Source organism: Euprymna scolopes, chromosome 25, assembly GCF_053919585.1.
Source record: "Euprymna scolopes isolate OS-2025 chromosome 25, ASM5391958v1, whole genome shotgun sequence".
NCBI lineage: Eukaryota > Metazoa > Mollusca > Cephalopoda > Sepiida > Sepiolidae > Euprymna > Euprymna scolopes.
The window spans coordinates 48,617,696-48,638,228 of NC_136506.1; the positions used below are offsets into that span (position 1 = coordinate 48,617,696).

The 20,533-nt window shown below is 32.2% G+C and overlaps 1 protein-coding gene across 1 annotated transcript in view; it reads left to right on the forward strand.

The window, feature by feature from the left end:
- Positions 1 to 3,847: 3,847 nt before the first annotated feature.
- Positions 3,848 to 20,533, forward strand: part of LOC145247341 (calpain-5-like) — a 169,890-nt gene continuing 153,204 nt past the window's right edge. Inside the window, exon 1 of the mRNA XM_080109004.1 lies at positions 3,848 to 4,562. The gene's annotated coding sequence lies outside the window, so the exon portion shown is untranslated. The remainder of the gene's footprint in view (positions 4,563 to 20,533) is intronic.

A 20,533-nucleotide genomic window follows, 5' to 3' on the forward strand; every position in this document is an offset into this window, starting at 1 on the left:
TGGGTGTTGACTATTTACAACATACAAAACATAAGAAGATCGTTTTGAATTTAAGTTTGAATGCCATAATTACGAGATGCCTTTAATATGCCCACAAACGGTTTTTGTACAGGCATTTAAATTGTCGTAGAGATAACTGATCAATTTTTATTATTTCAGGTTCAACTGAACAGCTGCAGCAGGAATTGGAATACATCATACTAAAGACTGACTGTTACAGTTGGTAAATTTCAAAAAGCTAATCTGGACGTGAGGATACTTTAGAAGAACGATATGCAATAAAATTCTGTTTTAAACAGGGGGAAATGCCAGAGAATCATATGTAATGCTTCAGACTGCTTTTGAATCATCTTGCATCAATCGAGCATGAGTTTTTGAGTGAAATAAGACATTCTAGAAAGGCAGAGAGTCTATGAGAGATGATGAGAGGTGTGAAAGGAGTACAGAAGTCAGAACATCAGAGTTGCTTGGCAACTAAAGAATTTCACAGATAAGGACCGCCCTGTGTTTATAGAGGCAATCAGTGCACAGTTTGATGTCAGTGTGGGAACTGTACGCACAATTATTCGCGAGGAACTAAACATGCTGAAGATTTGCGCGAATGCACCAGTACACAACTCCTTGTCACAGACTATTTGACGAAGATGGGCATCAAGACAGTTCCTCGCCCTCCCTATTGTCAAGACCTTGCTCCCTGTGACTTTTGATTCTCCCCTAAACTCAAAGAAAACTTTAGAGGCTGTCGTTATGAAACAATTGAATAGATGAAAGAGGCTGTGACGAGAGTCATTGACACGCTCACATTCATTGACACGCTCTATCTATATAAAAGCCAAGTACGTCCAAGGATGGAATACTGTTGCCATATCTGGGCAGGAGCTGCTAAAAACAGCCTATCCTGCCTTGACAGAGTACAAAATAGACTTCGTGGCTTAGTGGGGGGGATGTTCTTTTCTCTACCCTGCAACCTCTCTCCCACAGAAGAGACGTTGCGAGCCTATCCTTGTTTTATCGTTATTTCCATGGCAGGTGCTCGTCTGAACTCCAATCTCTGGTCCCCCCTCGCCAATCTTTCACGAAAAACACCCGCCTAGCTGAATCCACTGTGAAAAATTTTCCCCACTCTATAGCTGTGCCTAAATCAAAACGCGGATTCCATGAACAAAGCTTCTTTCTTAGAACTGCACGCCTGTGGAACTATGTTCCGTCTGCCTGCTTCCCACCGGACTACAACTTGGATGTCTTCAAGTCCAATGTTAACAAATTCCTAATGAACCGCCCCCTTAAGTAAACACTTTATCAAATCTCCACACTAACGTAATGTACTTGCAATAACCCTTATCCCTGAGTGGCTTCCGGGCCTTGATAAGTGGTGATCACTGTGTAAACAAAAAATGAGGCCTTCCAGAAGTTGTTGGTACGGTACAGCAAATGCACTGCATCCGGAGGAGATTACTTCGAAGGAGACTAGAGTTTCATGTGTGTACTATCAATAAAACTGCCCATACGAAAAAGTCTGGAAACTTATTGAAGGCATCTCGTATATCTTCATATCTTCATCGTGCAAACTTTCAAAATAATATATTTTCCGATTGTTCTCGCGATGATCTGAAAGTTTGACGTCTAATCGATATTAACATCAAAACGTTTTCAATGAAAGAAAATAAGGGGACATGCGCTAGTTCCACCCAAACCGGTTTTAATCAGTTTTAAGAATAACTAACACATAAACTATCCTTTCAGAATTATCACTATTAGCTAGCCAAAACAACACCTATTTTAAAAGTACATGCTTCATTGAACAAAAGTTGTTATTTCATGAATACCTGGATAGAAATACTCCGGTAACAAAGTCTTGCTCCCATCACCAGAACATCACCAGTCGTATGTGTGTCATTGCATGAACCATTTCCTCTAGCTATTCATTTTTGTTTGTCTTGGAGATTCTGAGAAATTGAAACTTGTTAGATTCTAAGAAATCTTTTTAGGTGATTCTGAGAAACTTTTGAATTGTGAGATTTTAAGGAATTTTAATTGATAAGATTTTGCGAAATATAAATATAGTCTCATTTTTTTTTTTTGTTTAATGTGTTTTTTGCCTATGTGTCTGTTTTTTATGTGACAAGTGTTTATAGATTATAATCATGTTAACCCCACCGCCAAGAAACATCTACGCCAGGAGAGAATGAGGACGCACCTATGATGTTTATTTTATATCTTACAAGTGAAGTTGAGTGTTATTTTGTTTTAGTTAGTGTTTTTTATTTGTTTTTTTCGTGACTCATGTGCGGCAAAGCCCCGATCTCTCACCATGAAACCCACCTCATCATATTTCTGTTAATGTGAGGCGGCTAGTCGATAGTTTCAAGGTGTTGTCTTTACTTTTTATTAACCTCCCCGCGAGGATAGAGTTAGACACAAACTCGGCAAGTTATTTTCAGTTGAAGAATTAATCCTTGAATCTCTGGCGTCTCCGATTAACATAGGGGAAAGCCGAGAGGGCTACGATCAGTTTAGATCCGATCCATGTTTTATAACTGCACCGGGATCCAGACAGGTGGGGCAAATGTCGAGGGCGCTATGATTATTTTTCTGTACTCCCTAGTCCTGTCACCAGCATCTCACTAAAATAAAGAAAATAAGTAAAAATGAAATTACTTGCATCCCCATGTGGACAAAATTAGATACCAAGCCGGTTTTTCATGGGGAGAAAAATCTTAGAGGCAGTTTTCCCTTTTAGGTAGGAGCAAAGTGCAGTATCTGTTTTAATACTAATACTTAATCTTTTCCAATCTCGACCAGTGAAGGAGAAATTTTTCTAGATAGAGGACATTTTTATTTTTGTTCCAAGCAAGAGTTCCCCGTTTAGGAAACTGAATTTCTCCTACATTAACAACCGAATCAGTGTCTTAAGCTTCCTTGTGTGTGGAGACAAGTGAATATAGTAAAATTGACGAGAAACCATTTTCAAAGTTTCGTACATAGTCTTATGCAAACTCGGTGCTACTAACGACTTGTACCCCGAACTGACGGATGCGGTGCGGAAGGGATAATTAAGCAAAGCTCTAGAGAATTTCGGGGCTTATTCAGATTGGAACGCGCGGCGCCGGCGGCATTTACAATTAAAGAAAATACAGAAATGTCTTCATCATGTACGACTGCTAGTCACGGGATGAAGAGGAAAAAATTCCCAAATTTACGTAATTTGATCAAGTAGTTTTATTTTTATTTAAAAAGAAATCAAATTTTACTCTCTTTCGATGAAGATGAAAAAAGCGTCCAAGGGATCGATGGACAAATACAAGACAACCCTGATGTACGTGGAAACTGTCAACACAATCATTAATTACTTTCTCTTATTATATTCACTACTAAAACATCGTCTCGGCTGTTACTTATCGATAAAAATGACAAATTTGTTTTTCGTAAATAAAAAATATTACTTGATGAAATTTTGTGATTTTTGGAATATAAAATTTTCATTCTGTGACAACTAGGTAGAATATAAAAGATTTTTTAATTTTTGTTTATTGTTATAAGTGCTAATCTGAATAAGCACCAGAATTTATTTCATTTTTTTTCTGCACTATAACTGACAAATAATGTTAAAAAAAAATGTTCTTCAAAGTGAAAAAAACGTTAAAACTTAAATAACCCCAATTTTCCATTTTTGAAAATCAATATTAAATTTGAAAACTTATATTCCTTGCTCGACCTTGGCTCTCAGAGAAGTGTAAGTGTGGTTTTGTTGACAAAAGAATTACACCCTAGCCGGGATGATGCACTAGTATCATTTTTTTTTGGGGGGGGGTCTTATGAATAGAACAGTGGGTGGGGAATTTTCGTAGTTGTTTAAAACTAAAATAGACGGAGGGGTGTGTAGTTGTGGTAGAAGTTAAACGATAAAAGATAATACTTTCTTTCCCATCCTAGTTGGGTCGACATTCTATTTCCCCTCATCAAAAATTCCCCTGTTGATATGGAATTCAAAGAAAGGAAGTGGGGATAAAAGTTTTATGGGGAACTCTCAGAGAGGAAGCACGGGTTTTGCGATACCAGCCTTTACTGCCTGCTGGAAATGACTTGTATAAGTAGTAGCAGCCTTTAAAACAACAACATCGCTTCGTTTTAAAACTTACAAAGTTTACATACATGTCGGATAGTAGTCATTCGATTATCTGACTTTCAGTCACTTTTAAGCATGATTATGAATGTTTTATACTTAGAATGAAGTCCTGTTTTCATAAACAGTCGTAGCGTTTGTTTTTTAATCAGACGAGGCGGGTGAAATCCAAATAGAAGTGATATTCACTGCGAAACAAGTGCAATAATCGCTGTTTTATAAATGATAATAATTTCTAAAAAAAAAAAAAAAAGTGACAAAAGTGCTATGACTTAGCAAACATATTGATAGAGTGTTTACTCTAGCGAAACTGTCGTTTTTATATGTGTGGATAAGTTCTTTAAAGTAACCGCCAACTTTTTGTTTTAAGAGAATACTCGTATCAAGTTGGAGCTTAAAAACCCATAACACTGTAAGATCGTCTGCAAGACGGCAGAAGGTACGTAAAATCATTTATTTTACTTATAACAACCAATCCGATATTTATTTACTGTTTTACTCGTGTCTTTTTCCTTTTTGCCTATGCGTATATCGCCACTGCGTGAATTATTATTATTGTTGTTGCTATTGTTGTTGTTTTTGTTGTTGTTGCTGGTTGTTATTATTATTATTAATAATTATTATTATCATTACTATTATTATTATTGTTTTTGTTATTGTTGTTATTGTTGTTGTTATTGTTGTTGTTGTTTCTGGTTGTTATTATTATTATTAATAATAATTATTATTATCATTACTATTATTATTATTATTATTATTATTGTTTTTGTTATTGTCGTTATTGTTGTTGGTAGTGGTTGTTATTATTATTATTATTATTATTATTATTAGTAGTAGTAGTAGTAGTAGTAGTAGTAGTAATATTATTATTATTTTATAAAACTGATGAATATTGGAAATAAAACTAAGTCTTCATCAATAATTGTTTTTTACCTTAAAGTGGTATTTTTAGCTCATTGATTTCATGCCTTGTCTGGAGCATATTCCATAAAACAAACTGTCTGGCGATTTAATTTGACAGGAAATTATTACTATTTTTTAAAATTTAGTATACAAAACAAACGAACACAAACAGAGTTTTCATACAGATATGTGTAAAAAAATAACATGGAATTTCCACAGGGTTAGTTGATACTTAAAACGTTGTTATTGAAGATCTTCACAAATTTCTCGAATGCCATGTTTCTTAAAAATCAAAAGTAAAACGAGAAACATTTTATTTTAGTTTTTAGGTTGCAACTTAGTTACACACACACATACTATATATATATATATATATATATATATATATATATATATATATATATATATATATATATATATATATATATATATATATATACAAAGTTGATTTGTTAAATAAAATGCGACAGGTTTTAGAACATTAATGAATAAAATATAAAATATAACTAATCGATAACAACTGTAACACAGAAACATAAACATGTTTTTTACCGGCAGCACGTGATCGGTTTGCTAAACAAATTAATAACAAAGAAGTTGGTTGCGGTTGAAACTACCATTAAGGTTTGCGTTATGTATCGTTTTAGCGATTGAGCTAAAAATAACTATAAAAAAATAAATATTTAAAATCGCGTATTATAAAATCTAAACATCCAGAGTTATTCCCAGCGTTATATGTGCCTATTTTTACAAGAATATAAGTATGATTTTTATTTCTTTTCAAGCATTTTCAGTAAAGAAGTAGAATCAGAAGTAGAAATCTATAAAGTACATATTTTAAAATTTTCCAGAATATCTTTGATAAATGTCAATAATCGAAAAAAATCCGATAAAAAAAAGAAACATGCGATTTTGACCAAAGTTAACAACTTATATAGCCTAATATCATAAGTGCATTTGAGAAACTTTATTACCACACAAACCGAAAGGCTCGGCATTTAAAATAAACTTTAGACTCTTTGGTAACACAGGGGCGCGTTCGAAATTAATGTTTCTGTTGAAAGTGTAAATGAACCATGATACTTGACATTTGCATTTAAAATTTTAATTCAAGCCATTATGTATGAATATAATTTAATAAAGTAATCAGTAGGTTCTCTACAGTGCAATGTAGGTTACAATGTATTGTGGACATAGTAACTTCGGGGAAGCATTTGAAGCTTCTTTTCGGTCTACTGCAATATGGCCCCCAACTAAAGCAGACAATCAATTTGATTAAAAATTGAACGATTTTACCGATTCCGATAATACCAAAAATATAAGAGTGTGAAAAATTTGTTGATCATCATTCAATCCCAGGCAACGCAGTGTCTCTGTCTCACTACTAGTTATTATATAAAGAAACTTTGTCTGTGCGTGCGTAAGAGTCCGTTTCCTATGGACTCGGAAACGGCTGGACTGATTTAAAAAAAAAATTCACACGAAGATAATTGAGTGTTCTTACATAGGTTTTTGTGTCAGAACACGTCTGATAAATATCGAAAATCGATAAAAAAAATAATATTAACAATAATAATAATAATAATAATAATAATAATAATAATAATAATGCAAATTTATTTGCAAATGCTATCGAAGGAGGTGGAGAGAGCTGGACGTTTGCGGGAACTTGTTGTCACTCAGCTTCCAGAGAACACCACAGGTTTCCAATAAGACCGGCTGTTGACATATGTGAAAGCTCCATGTGAGCGACCAATAATAATAATAATAATAATAATAATAATAATAATAATAATAATAATAATAATGATGATAATAATTATAATAATAATAATAATAACAACAATAATAATAGCAAAAATAATAATAATGATAATAATAATAATAATAATAATAATAATAATAATAATAATAAGAAGAAGAAGAAGAAGAAGAAGAGGAATGATAAGAATAATATATGAATTTTTTTTTCTCTCTTCCACCCGATAATTTGATTTTATTTTAGTCGCTCCCCACTTTTAAATTCGTTTCCCTGTAGTAATAAAAGAAAAACTTCGATTTGGCCTTTGAACAGAGAGGGCGAAACCTGATCGGCCGCCTCTACTCCAATATTAATTTTTTTTTCTCTCTCTCTCTCTCTCTCTCTCTCTCTCTCTCTCTCTCTCTCTCTCTCATTCTCCTTCTTTTTACCATGGATACAAAAAAAACTCAGTCTTCCGTTTTCATAGCTATAATACATTATATATATATATATATATATATATATATATATATATATATATATAATCACATATACATACATATACACATATATATACCTACACATATATATACATACATATATACATACATATGCACATATATACACATACATATATATATATATTCATATACACATATTTATATACATATACACATATATACATACATATACACATATATACATACACATATATATATACATATACACATATATATATACATATATATACACACATATATACATATATATACACACACATATAAATACATATACATATATATACACACATGTACACATATATATATACATGTGCACATATATATACACATGTACAGACACATATATATACACATGAACACACCCACACACACACACACGCTCGCGCACACACACGCACACACGGTAGAATCGGAACTTTTTGGGATATCGGAATCGGAAAAATTATAGTCTAATTTCCGATTTCAAACCGATTCTTCAAAATTTCTAAATAAAAAATAAAACAAACACAAATTGTTGTTGTTGTTGTTATTATTATTATTATTATTATTATTATTATTATTATTATTATTATTAGAAGTTGTTCCTTTACAACATAAGACTGAGAAGGGCCACAGAATGAGTTATAAATCTCATTTACAGATTTAACATCGATTAGCAGAGTTTAATTTATTTTATTTATTGGTCTTCTATAACTTGACTATTGCCTTTGTAATTGTTTTGCATCTATTCGCTAAAATGTCTATTTTCCCTCTTCCGAGGGAGTTCATATGATTATTAACAAGTTTTAAAAGCTCTGGAGAGGGGTAAATTTCGTTGGCGCCCTGTACATTGGAGTGTTTGTCATCGACTTCTTCTGAAATAATTAAAGTTTTATGGCACCTTTTTGGATACAAGGAAATCCTCAGACTCTCCAAACCTAATTTAATTTATTTTTATTAGTTTTTATTGTAAGCAAAGTAAATATTCTAGAGTTCACTTGCCTATTCAATATTATAGATTTTTAAAAACTTTTTGCACCTATTTGATAAATAGCCATATGCCGTCTATAAGAGTGTTATAATAGAGACTTGGACTTTAATATCAAGGATTTAACATGCTTGGAATTTAAGGGGGGTGCTGGTTTTATATGAGCACCAAATCTATTGAAATATTTGATGTTTCCTTATATTTTGTTTGGTTTTAGCAAAGTGAAAATATAGATGAAAATCTCACAAGTTTATCAAAACTTTGGAAGAGCAAACATTGAGAAATTTGTTAACTTAAAAAAAAGAACTTTCATTTACATTTAAAATACCCAAAACATATGAGATTCTACTTTTTAGGCGATTATGTATGAGCACACTGAAACGTTATTTTAGAATTTAGAATGAGGGTTCAGTTGTGCATATAAATATAAAGTAAACTGATCCTATTTCGGTACATTATAACTTTTTAAGCAGTTAAGTAATTTTTACAACTAATTTTAAGGCCGATCAGCAAAATCATAAAATCGCATGAAATTGCTATATTTTTCGTATTGCCACTCGTACTTAGGGTTAGTAGTAAGAAAGGAGCGTGGTTTTTATGACTTTTAACATTACTATATATTAATACGATATGTGGTATTTATTTTGTGTGCCACAATTACATCCAAGTGACTATTGTTTAGTTGTGGATTCCCATTTCTTATAATAAATAATTTTATCAAGAATTCTTCATAAGTTTTGGTTTCGATTTCGATTATAGCTGAGGGAACTATAGTGATCCATTTTTTTTTATAAATAATTTTATCAAGAATTCTTCATAAATTTTGGTTTCGATTTCGATTATAGCTGAAGGAACTCAAGCTGATGCACAAAAGTCATACGGATATATATATATATATATATATATATATATATATATATATATATATATATATATATATATATTTAAATCGCAACCTTATAATATATAAAAATCGATAGAACATTAACTCTATAATACTATATACGAAATATCCAAGAATTAAAATATCATATTTAAGTGTACTTAACTTCTTAGCTATGCCGGGTGTCCTTGCTAGCTTAGATAAATACTTGTGTAGTTTTAAAAAGAGTTACAATAATATCTCTATAGCATCTTTATTTATGCCATGGATGCCAACACCAATATATTACATATGGATGAGCCTCCTGTGGAATTCCACAGGTTCCGCTAGTTATTATTTGCATCTCGTTTTTGTTTTGTTTTTTTATAGCAAAGCAAATCAATTAATAACCCACCAAATTTATATAATTAAAATAAAATTTAAACATTCATAGAAGGAAGGCACATAATAGTTAATGAAGCCCAACGCCATTTCCATGTTAAAAATTGTTTTCAAATAGTAATATCATTTAGAAATTCGTTCGTAACAATGGGTGGCGTTGTTAATATTTTGTTCTTACATCGTTATCTCATTTTACCTGTCAATCGTCGACTATTTTCAACTGTTTATGAAAACTTTCAAGTAGCATGTTGTATACTAACGACGAACTGATACAATTTAGTTTTGTTTAAAATCTAAATAAACCTGATTGTCTTTCAATTTGCAAAACATTACAAGAAAAACATTTAAGAAAAAATATACCCGGAAATTACCCGGGGGTTTATGTAATAATTTGAAAATTTACGAAGAAAAAAACAAACAAACAAACAAAAACAAATGTCTAATTAAATATTTAAAAATATTAAAAGAATCGGAATCGGAAATGGAATCGGAATCGGAAATTTAGAACAAAATCGGTAATTGGATCGGAATCGGGAAAAATTTTGAAATCGTCCCACCACTAATATATATATATATATATATATATATATATATATATATATATATATATATATATATATATATACACACACATTTACACATATATATACATATATACACATATATATATACATATACATATATATATATACATATACACATATATATACATATATATATGTATATATATATATATATGCATATATATACATATAAAATCCGTCAATCGCTTTATTGCAGATTAGTTAAATATCAATATTTCACTAAATATACGTCACAAAAAATGAAAATCGTATCATCAAATTACTGTTTCAAAGTTCGTTATTTCCACAAATTTTATTCAAATTCATGCGATATTCACAAAATTATGACATTTTATTCTCTATCAGTGAATTTCCACTGTCCATCGCTTTTATTTTTTTATCAGGCAGGCCCGATGTAATGTGTTGAATGAGATGGCAAGGAACATCAAGACTATTTCAAAGTCTCCATTGAGCAAACAACATAGAGGAAAAAATGAATGGCTTGGGCACAGAATTACATGAAAATGGATTTCCAACGTGTCCTATTTACAGATGAGACCAGTGCTACGACGGTCCGGATGGATGGGCCAAAGTTTGGAACTCAAACGGAACTCCAACCTCTTACAGAGTTCATCGCTAACAAGGAGGTGGAGGCATCATGTTTCCGGCGGAAATCATTGGGGGTAAGTTGGTTGGCCCATTCCGAGTACCAAAGGGTGTAAAACTTACCAGCAATGCGTACATGGCCTTTTTGGATAAACATTTGTCACCATGGCTAGATGACCACGTCGCTTTCAGATGATGTTTATGCATGGCAATGCACCATCCCATTCTGGTAGGGCTGCTGCGGCCTTTCTTAAATCTATGGGTTTCTTTGGAGAAACCTTCATGAGCTGGCCACCGTCTTCTCCGTATCTTAACCCTATTAAACATCTCTGGTCAATATTGAAAAGAGATGTTTATGAGAGAGGAGAGCAATTTTCTTTCAAAGGATGCTCTGTGGAGGAAAGTAGTTGATATCGCCAGAATCATAACTCCTTTTCAGATCAAACAATTGATTTCTTCAGTGGACAAAAGGTTGTTTCAAGTTATTCTAAAAAATGGTAGGTATGGCGATAAATAATTGATTTATTTGAGGCTTAGCACCTAAGATGTGCTTTTGTTTATTATTCTTTAACAGGAAAATATAATAAAAAGTAAAGTTTTCATGATTAGACATTATATTTTTGCCCTAATACAACATTTTAAGAGTTCTGCAATAAAGCGATGGACAGTGGAAATTCCCTGATAAAGAATAAAATGTCATAACTTTGTGAATATCGCATGAATTTGAATGAAATTTGGAGAATTAACTAACCTTAAAGCAGTCGTTTGATTATACAATTTTTTTATTTTTTTGTGACATATATTTAATGAAATATTGACATTTTACTATTCTGCAATAAAGCGATTGACACAGTTTACACACATATATATACATACACACATATATATGCACACATATATATATACATATGCACATATATATACATGTACATATATATACGCATATAAACACACACATATATAATATATATGTATATATATTAATATATATAAGCATATACACACATGCACACCCGCAAATCTACCAGTCCATATGTAAAACCTTGCTTCGACCCCGCCAGTTCTTACTCGTGTTTCGCTGTTCATTCTGATCACATTTCATGAAATAAGTATTTTGTGTCGCGCGTTGTGTTCATAGATAAGAGAAGGCAACTGATCGTCGAACGATGTTCAGATACGATTTGTCGTTGGGCGTAAAGAATTTACTAATCGCAGTTATAATATCACAGTCGATTGGTTTATATGTAGTACTTAGATACAAATTGTAATAAAATAATAAAGGAAATATCTTACCCGACACTATATGAATGCGTTAAAAAGTAGCTCATGAATTTTTATTGAAGTTGAGAATAACGCTTATATTAAGTCCTTCTTCTCAAAAAATGATTCGTTTAAGTTCTTTTTTCTTGTCAATTTCTCAGTTTTCGAAGTAAAAAGTTTGGTTTAAGCAGAAATTAATTATGTAAGACTATTTTTCTAAATGCTGTCAATTCAGGTTGATATTGTATCTTATAAACCGGGACGAAACTGATGATGTATAAGTCTTGTCAGATCCGCCATTCCTTTCTCTCACTAAGTTTTAAATTCTCATGCAATGGCCCATGAGATCCTACAAAAATGTAATAACCTGGGTCTTATGCTAATATTCACCCTTATTCTACACTGCACGTTTTAACAGTAATTCCCTGATGGGCCAATCAGGTATCCATCAGGAACTCTGTCGATTCTAGCAAGTTCCTGTTGGTCATGACCAAATATAAGTGTTATGTCATTCAATTTATTTGAAATTGACCTTTCTGCCCTGCTTTACCTAACAAAATGAGAGCAATCTATCTCCCTGGCTTAAATAAAGCGTTCAATTCGAAGTTAAGTCTATGCGAGGATAAAGATCGATGCGATGGACACATAGTTAGTTGTATGATGAAGAATATTATAAGAGGATTAAAAATATTTAATGGAATGAACAAAAGTTGATTATTTATGAAGAAGGTTCATGACAAGTACTTTTTGGCATGAGATTTGAAAACGACCATGTTATCGTTTGTAGGGATGCAATCTCGTGGTAATGGATTCAACCGACTCAAACGTTGTGAATATAACAACCAATATTAGAATAATAGTGCCGATACTCCAAATAATACCAGATTAAAAATTTCTAAAGCAAAGCATCTTCACCAAAATTCTAAACCCATGATTCTGTTCAGGATCTCAAATTAAATTAAAAGATTAGGATTAGTACACATAAATTCTAAGAGATGTGTAAATTGATTTAAAATGGAAAGTTTCATCAGACATATCATGCGTCCCCTTCTTTAATTTCATAGTAAAACATTATGAATATGCATTCACATGTCATATTGCATGGTATACCTGATAGCTGGTGCCAGTGCTCAGCTGCATGTATATCTCAGTCAGAGACTATGGCGACGTTAGTTTTGCAGGGTTTTTTTTTGCCTCCCACAAACGGCACTTGATATTGCCAAATGGGCATGCATGGTATTCATCAGACTCAGCATAACTTTACTGCGCTTATCTAATTAGAACCAGTGTGCTAATGTGATAATTTCGTATTTTGACATATGTTGTTTTTTTACTTTTTTTTTTTTTGTAACATTTGTTTTTCCTTCGAGCCAATATCAAAGTGTAGTATCTGTTCTTCAGATGCTGCACTTCAATTTATTGTTCTCTTTCAGTGGAGGAGAAATCCTTCACGACCGAGATAATTTTTATTTTTATTCCTTTTTCTCCACGTAAAAAAAACGACGTTGGTGTCTGACTCTGTCCCGTGGGGCGGGGGGGGGCATTGTAAATAGAAACATTTGTTTTCCCCGATAAGGACCATATGAAGTTTTCCAATACCTTAAAGGAACACTCCAAATTCATTGGCACCTCCTTCTAATTCCATAGCTAACATGCTGTACGTATATTGCAGGCTTAAATTTATGTGGCTATAGAAAGAATCTCTTTCTCTCTTAATTTCGTCTTTTTTTTTGTTGTTTGTTTTTTTAGTTTAACGTTAACAGTATTCAGGAAAAGCTATTTGCTTTCTGCAGCAATTTGTTTGCTTTCCTAACGTTTGCCGTCTTGTGAAAGTGCAGGTCTTGGCACAGACGAATTATTTACACTGACTAGCTCCGTCTGGAAACTCAAAAATACTGGTGAGAAATGTAAATATACTGCAGCAATTTATTAAACGTTCACCTGAGAGAAAACCCGACTCTGCATTCATACGTCTTTATGAATAAACCATTAACTTTACATTCTGATATTAGAAAATTGCATTCTCGTAATACAAGTTAATATGCCTGTCTATGCATGGTAAAAGTTCATAACTCTGTCCTCGTAATGTAAGAGTTCCGCAAACAATAGTTCGGCATGTTCTAAGTAAAGTGAAAGACTCAGTTTAAGTTGATTCTAAGTTGAACGCTGAAAAATCTAATTTGAAATAGTTTTAACCCATTTTAATAGTTTACATAACAGTATTAAGTTTCTGATGTCTTGTCCACATTTTTGTACGGTTGTTAGTTGTAAACTCTAACAGCATGCATAGATAAAATAATATAGGTCACAAAGATGCGATGCCTCCGAAAGATACTCAACGTATCATACTAATTCCACACGTGTGACTTAAATGAGACCACAAACTATATTAATTAAAAATAATAAATATTTATCATTACTACTAGCAATGCAATATTATGCTTTTAACAAAATTAAATAAAAAAGACAATTAATAGAATCGTTTTCGGCACCGAAAAATAGGTATTAATTTTTCTGATTCCGATACCCATAAAAGTTCTGATTTTTTCGATCCTGATTCCAGTTTCAATTAATCGACCCCAACACTAATTATAATACTTCCAATTAAAGGAAATAGATACTAAGGTTATAGTTAACATGTTAATCTTTCGAGCTACTAGCTGTCTGATGAACTTACTATGTGATCAATACTTTCCAATTTTGTTTTAATTACGACTAATAATCTATAAGATTGAACCTTTCCCTAGCTCTTCTAATCAAAATACAGTCCTAATAACACTAACCCACCAGTTCAATGAAATATGTATAATCTATCAATGCCTGATCATACTCGTTTCATTTGTTTCGTTTTCTGCTAATAGCTTATGCTAATAGCTTATGCTAATAGCTTATGCTAATAGCTTCTTCTCGATAGTAATTTTGTTTATTATTTTACGTATATACGGGGGCGCTGTCTTAATAACTCTATATTTTACTAACAGGAAGCATGAAAATTCTATGGACGCTTTTACATCAATCTGTAGAATTTACTATTAATAACAAAGGTTTCCTTTTGAAATAATAAATGTCTGTCATATTAAGGACAGTATTACTTTTTAGCTTTCACCAAATTAATTGCCATTTCAACTAAATATTCTTGAAATAAATAAAACGAATACATATTATTATATTTTTTAAAATGTTATTCTTTACTTAAAAGTGTAGCAATTTAATTCTTTTTAAGACAAAAAACAATCTGCCTTATTACTGTAACAAACATTTTCAACTAAATAGCTTTCAAATAAGTAAAATTAATGTTACTTTTTGAAATTTATTTTAAATTTGATTTTGGAACAATTTATTTTAAAATGGATTCAAACAAAATATCACTTTGATATGACGATTGATTATTCATATTATTTTGATTCTTGCGACTACTGATCTCATCATCAGTAATATTTTCACAACTTTTTGGTCGATGTAATCACCGACCTTCTTTAGGTCTCACTAGTCGAATTCGGAACTGTTTCTGTCGAACTCGGGAATCTGCACAGAATTTCGACCGTAACAATGCGAACTCTCTCCGCTCATCCATACAGTTCACAATAAAAAAGAACACAACAAATTATCGGTCCTAGATGTGTAAATAACTCGCACTGGTCAGAGGGTTATGTCATTTGTATACCGAAAGTCAATATTCACTAAACGGCACTTTAACTCTCACCAACCATATAATATAAAGAAAGGAATCGCATACAACATTGAGCAAAAACAACATATAGTAACAGAAATCCATATGACATCAGGACAGTATTCTGGAGCGATTCGACTCCCTGGAACAGCTTGTGCGAGCCAAGCCACTTACAGAAAAAATCATGACTAAAAACTGTGTATATAAGATCTTATGTAAATGTGGAAAACCATACAAAGGTGAGACTTGTTGTCCACTACAAGGAAGGTTAGAAGATCATCAAAAAGCCATAATACGTGGAGAGATTGAAAGTCGGGTATAGCTGATCATATGTGGAGGCAAAAGGTAAATAATAATCTTCTTTTATGGTACGAAGTAAAATTATAGACGGAGAAGAACGGTGGAAAGTAAAACGACTCAAAGGAGCAGGGCATATGCTGGGTGACGATCAATAACTAAGACCTAATATAGAATTTAGCACAGCATGAGAACTCCTATATATATATATATATATATATATATATATATATATATATATATATATATATAATATAATATATATATATACATACATATAATATCTACAACAACAACAACAACAACAACAACAATAATAATAATAATAATAATAATAATAATAATAATATGTAGTAATAAACAACAACAATAATAATAATAATAATAATAATAATAATAATAATAATATGTAGTAATAAACAATGATATTTGCATCTACAAATAAAGTAGGTTTAAAGCTCTTAAAAATTTGAACTAGAATTATCCGCAAGGTCCTGTGGTGCAGTGGAAAAATTCAATTGTAAAGTGATATTCTTCTGAAGGTTAAGGTTTCGATCCTCAATGTGGGGGATTGAAAAATAGAATTACGAATTACTTATGACATCTATCCAATCATGGCTGAGTGAACAAGAGCATTCTAGCCCCGTGCAGTACAAAAAGGATTTTGTTCGAAATTCCGTGCAGATTCCAGAGTTCAACAAGATATACCTAAAGAAGGTCGAAGTTTAAATCTACAGAAATATTGTTAAAATAACACTTAAGATGAGCTCAGTAGTTGGAAGAATCAAAATAAAGCAAAATGTTATTTGTTACTTCAGCGACACCAAATTAATCACTAATCAATTATCAATGTTTTAATTATTTAATTCTTGTTATAACGTCCAAGCAAACACGAAATACCTCCGCGTATTATTATATACGTATTGAAACCTGTACCCTAATTGTCATTGCTGGCTTATAAATAAACTGAAGTAAGGTCCATGAGAAAAAGTTTTAAAAAATCATGATTCCTATAAATATCTAGTTCTTAGTGAGTTAAAAGTTGATGCGAAACTAGAATTTATTTTCCTCATCTTAACAGATGTCATGTCCACAACACTTCAGTCCTTCACATGCTTTTTAATCTTCATCCGTAAATTTGTAAGAATTCTGAATGGAACATTTTATTTAGTTCAATTGTATAGACTGCCCTCATTTCACGTTCAATTATAGACATCTTGTATTAACTATCTTTACTCAAGTTCCTTCACAAAAGATCAAGATCACAAACTAGGTATACAAGTTGAATCCTAAAAGAAATAATAGGTCCCCGACCAACGTACGAGTAACTGGTTCAATTAAAGTCCAAGCACTATTTAAAAGCTAACAAGGTTTCTTGTTTTTAGGGTCAATTTTGGATTAATTAATAAAATTTTGCGAAATATATTTTCATTCCAGGTGAGACAAGTCTAAAATTTTCAGGTTAGATAAGTCTAAAACGTTCACACTCAATTAGACGGTAAACATATTTACACGCCTTTAAACGACAGCGAAGATGACTCAACTATGAGTTTTATAGAATTAAGTAAGGCGTATATACATGTGAAAAGTTGATAGAATCTAATGTGGGAATTAATGATGTTAAAGCTTCAATATACTAAATCGAAGTGGAGGCGTTCATATATTTAGTTCGATGCTTGATCTACTTGTATACTGATCAAGGGTGACCAAATCGAAGACATAATAAGGGGACATTAATTGCTTGGTTTCTACCAACTTGTTGTATTCGTGGAGACCAGGTCGCACACCGATTATAAATCAGCCTGGTTTTCTGTTTTCTAGTATGAGCTTAAAATACAAGAGTTTGTGAGTTTCTTTGTTGAGATTTTATAGAGTGTGACATCGTCTCTTAGTTACCACTACTTCCATGACTAGTCTAACACAAAGTGCTAGTCTCATCTAGGGTTTTATAATATAACTTATTATATTCAGAAAATATAAGCCTACAAAATCAATTAAACTAGAAGTATATTACACTTGAATCAAAATCAATAGATCCGGCATTAAATAAACTGAAAATTGTTTATACATCATTAAAAAAAACAATCTGAACTTCTTTTAAATAGTCACTGTCTTTTTATGAAAATTTATCCAGTCCCCGATAATAGACACTTGTATAAAACAAGAAGAGACGAAGCTGATATTTTTGAAATTTTTACATTGTAAAAAGATTATACTTTTTAAATATTTTGATTTTATTTTATTTCGTACTATGTAATGTGAATGTATGTATGTATGTATGTATATATGTATGTATGTATGTATGTATGTATGTATGCAAAGTTTGCAAGTCTACTGCTGGTTTGAGAAAACATGTGATTGTTCATAGGAATAACCTTCAACCTCCAGAGGAAGTCAACTCGATGGAAATTGCTCAATTTGTATGTCACATCTGCTTCAAGATGTGCAAATCTGCGGTGGGAGTGCAGAGTCATCTGAGATTGCATGGACGACAAGATTGGGAGAACTCAATGTGACAGCGATCATCTGGAAAGATGCAGCAATCATCATGTATGTATCTATGTATCTATATAATGTGATCCTCGTCATTATCATGTACTGCATATGTGTGAGTCTAAAACAAACTTTTTATTTAAAAAAAAAAAGGAACGAAAAAAAAAGATCAGGAAGGAAAAGGGACAAAAACGGTCCAGCCGCTAATCACTTACTGTGTCTGACTTCTGGAATGTTCCTTCATGTGTATTTTACATGTATATGTGTGTGTACGTATGTATAGGCATATGTATGTATGTGCGTATTTGTGTGCCTCTACGTGATTATTGTTGCACGTGTGTGCACATGCATACGTATGTTGGCGTGCATCTATATGCATGCATGTGTTTATTATTATGTGCATGTGGGGTGGAGAGGGCTCCCGTAAGCCGTGGTGAAGGCAACCCCTCTAGGAGAAGCAAATCTTAGATTAAAAAAAACATAAAGCGGGAGCCCAGTACCCGCATTAAGCTGGTCTGCAGTTTGACTTGTTGCTGGCTATCTTGCTCTTGCTTGTTGCTAGATGTCAACATTTTGAACCGAGAGAGAGATTTAGCTGTCGTACAAAGCTAAAACTCTGTAACATCATCTGTGTATAGATACTCCCTCAGCCATGGAAAAGTTGTCACGCACGTTGGCCTGAAATGCTGGAAGCATGTAATAATTGATCTGCCATCATTATATGTATATATGTATATATAGGTGTATGTATGTTCATGTACAGGTGTATGTATATGTGTGTATAACTATGTGTATATGTATGTATATGTGTATATGTATGTATATATGTATGTGTGTATGTGGATTTATTTTCATGTTTATTATCGTGTGTATTCATTGAATTGTAGCATCATCACTATCGTCATGACCATTGAGGAATTATACCTTTGCTTTTTAAACGCTTCTCTCAATTAAAAAAACAACAACAACAACAAAAACATCAAGATTCATGTCTGCTTTGTTTTACGTTTTGCATCTGTGGATTTGTTTTCATGTTCATTATCGTGTGTATTCATTGAATTGTAACATCATCACTATCGTCATGAACATTGAGGAATTACATATACATATATATGTGTGTACGTGCATGTGTATGTGCGTGTATGTGTGCGTGTGCGTGTATATGTACAAACATATATATGTGTGCGTGTGCGTGCATGTGTGTGAGCGTATGCATGCATGTATGCATGCATGTATGCATGCATATGTGTGCGTGTGCGTGCATGTGTATGTGTTCATGTGCATGCACATATATATGCATATATATGTATACATTTATTGGACCTCCGGTTCTTTGACTGTCATGGCTCTTGTGGGCTGCGACGTTGTTTGGCTGTGAAATTTAATATGTATGTATGTGTGTATGTGTGTGTATATGTGTATATGTATGTATATATATTTTTTATTTTTAAAAAAACAACAACAAAGCGGGAGACCAGTACCCGCATTAAGCTGGTCTGCAGTTTGACTTGTTGCTGGCTATATTGCTCTTGCTTGTTGCTGGATGTCAACATTTTGAACCAAGAGAGAGATTTAGCTGTCGTACAAAGCTAAAACTCTGTAACATCATCTTTGTATAGATACTCCCTCAGGCATTTGTCTATTATAAAAAAAGAAGAAAAAAAGTCCTGTTGCGATAAAAAAAAGCTGTGACGTGTGTACGCCTGTAATGCTGGATGCATGTAACAATTAATCTGCCATCATTATATGTATTTATGTATGTATATGTGTATGTATATTTATATATGTATGTGTGTGTATATTTATATATGTACATGTGAGTTTATATGCATTTATATCTATGAGTATATGTATGTATATGTGTCTATGTGTATATATGTTTGTGTGTATATATATTTACATTTATATATGTTTGTATGCATGTATGTGTGTATATTGCATGTATGTGTATGTATGCATGTGTGTATGTATATGTATGTGTATATGTGCATGTATGTGTGTATGTGTATGAATGCATATATATAGATGTGTATGTATATGTAGGTAAGTGTATGTATATATATATATATATATATATATATATATATATGCTGATCACGCTGTGATAATGGTAGAAATCAGCCTA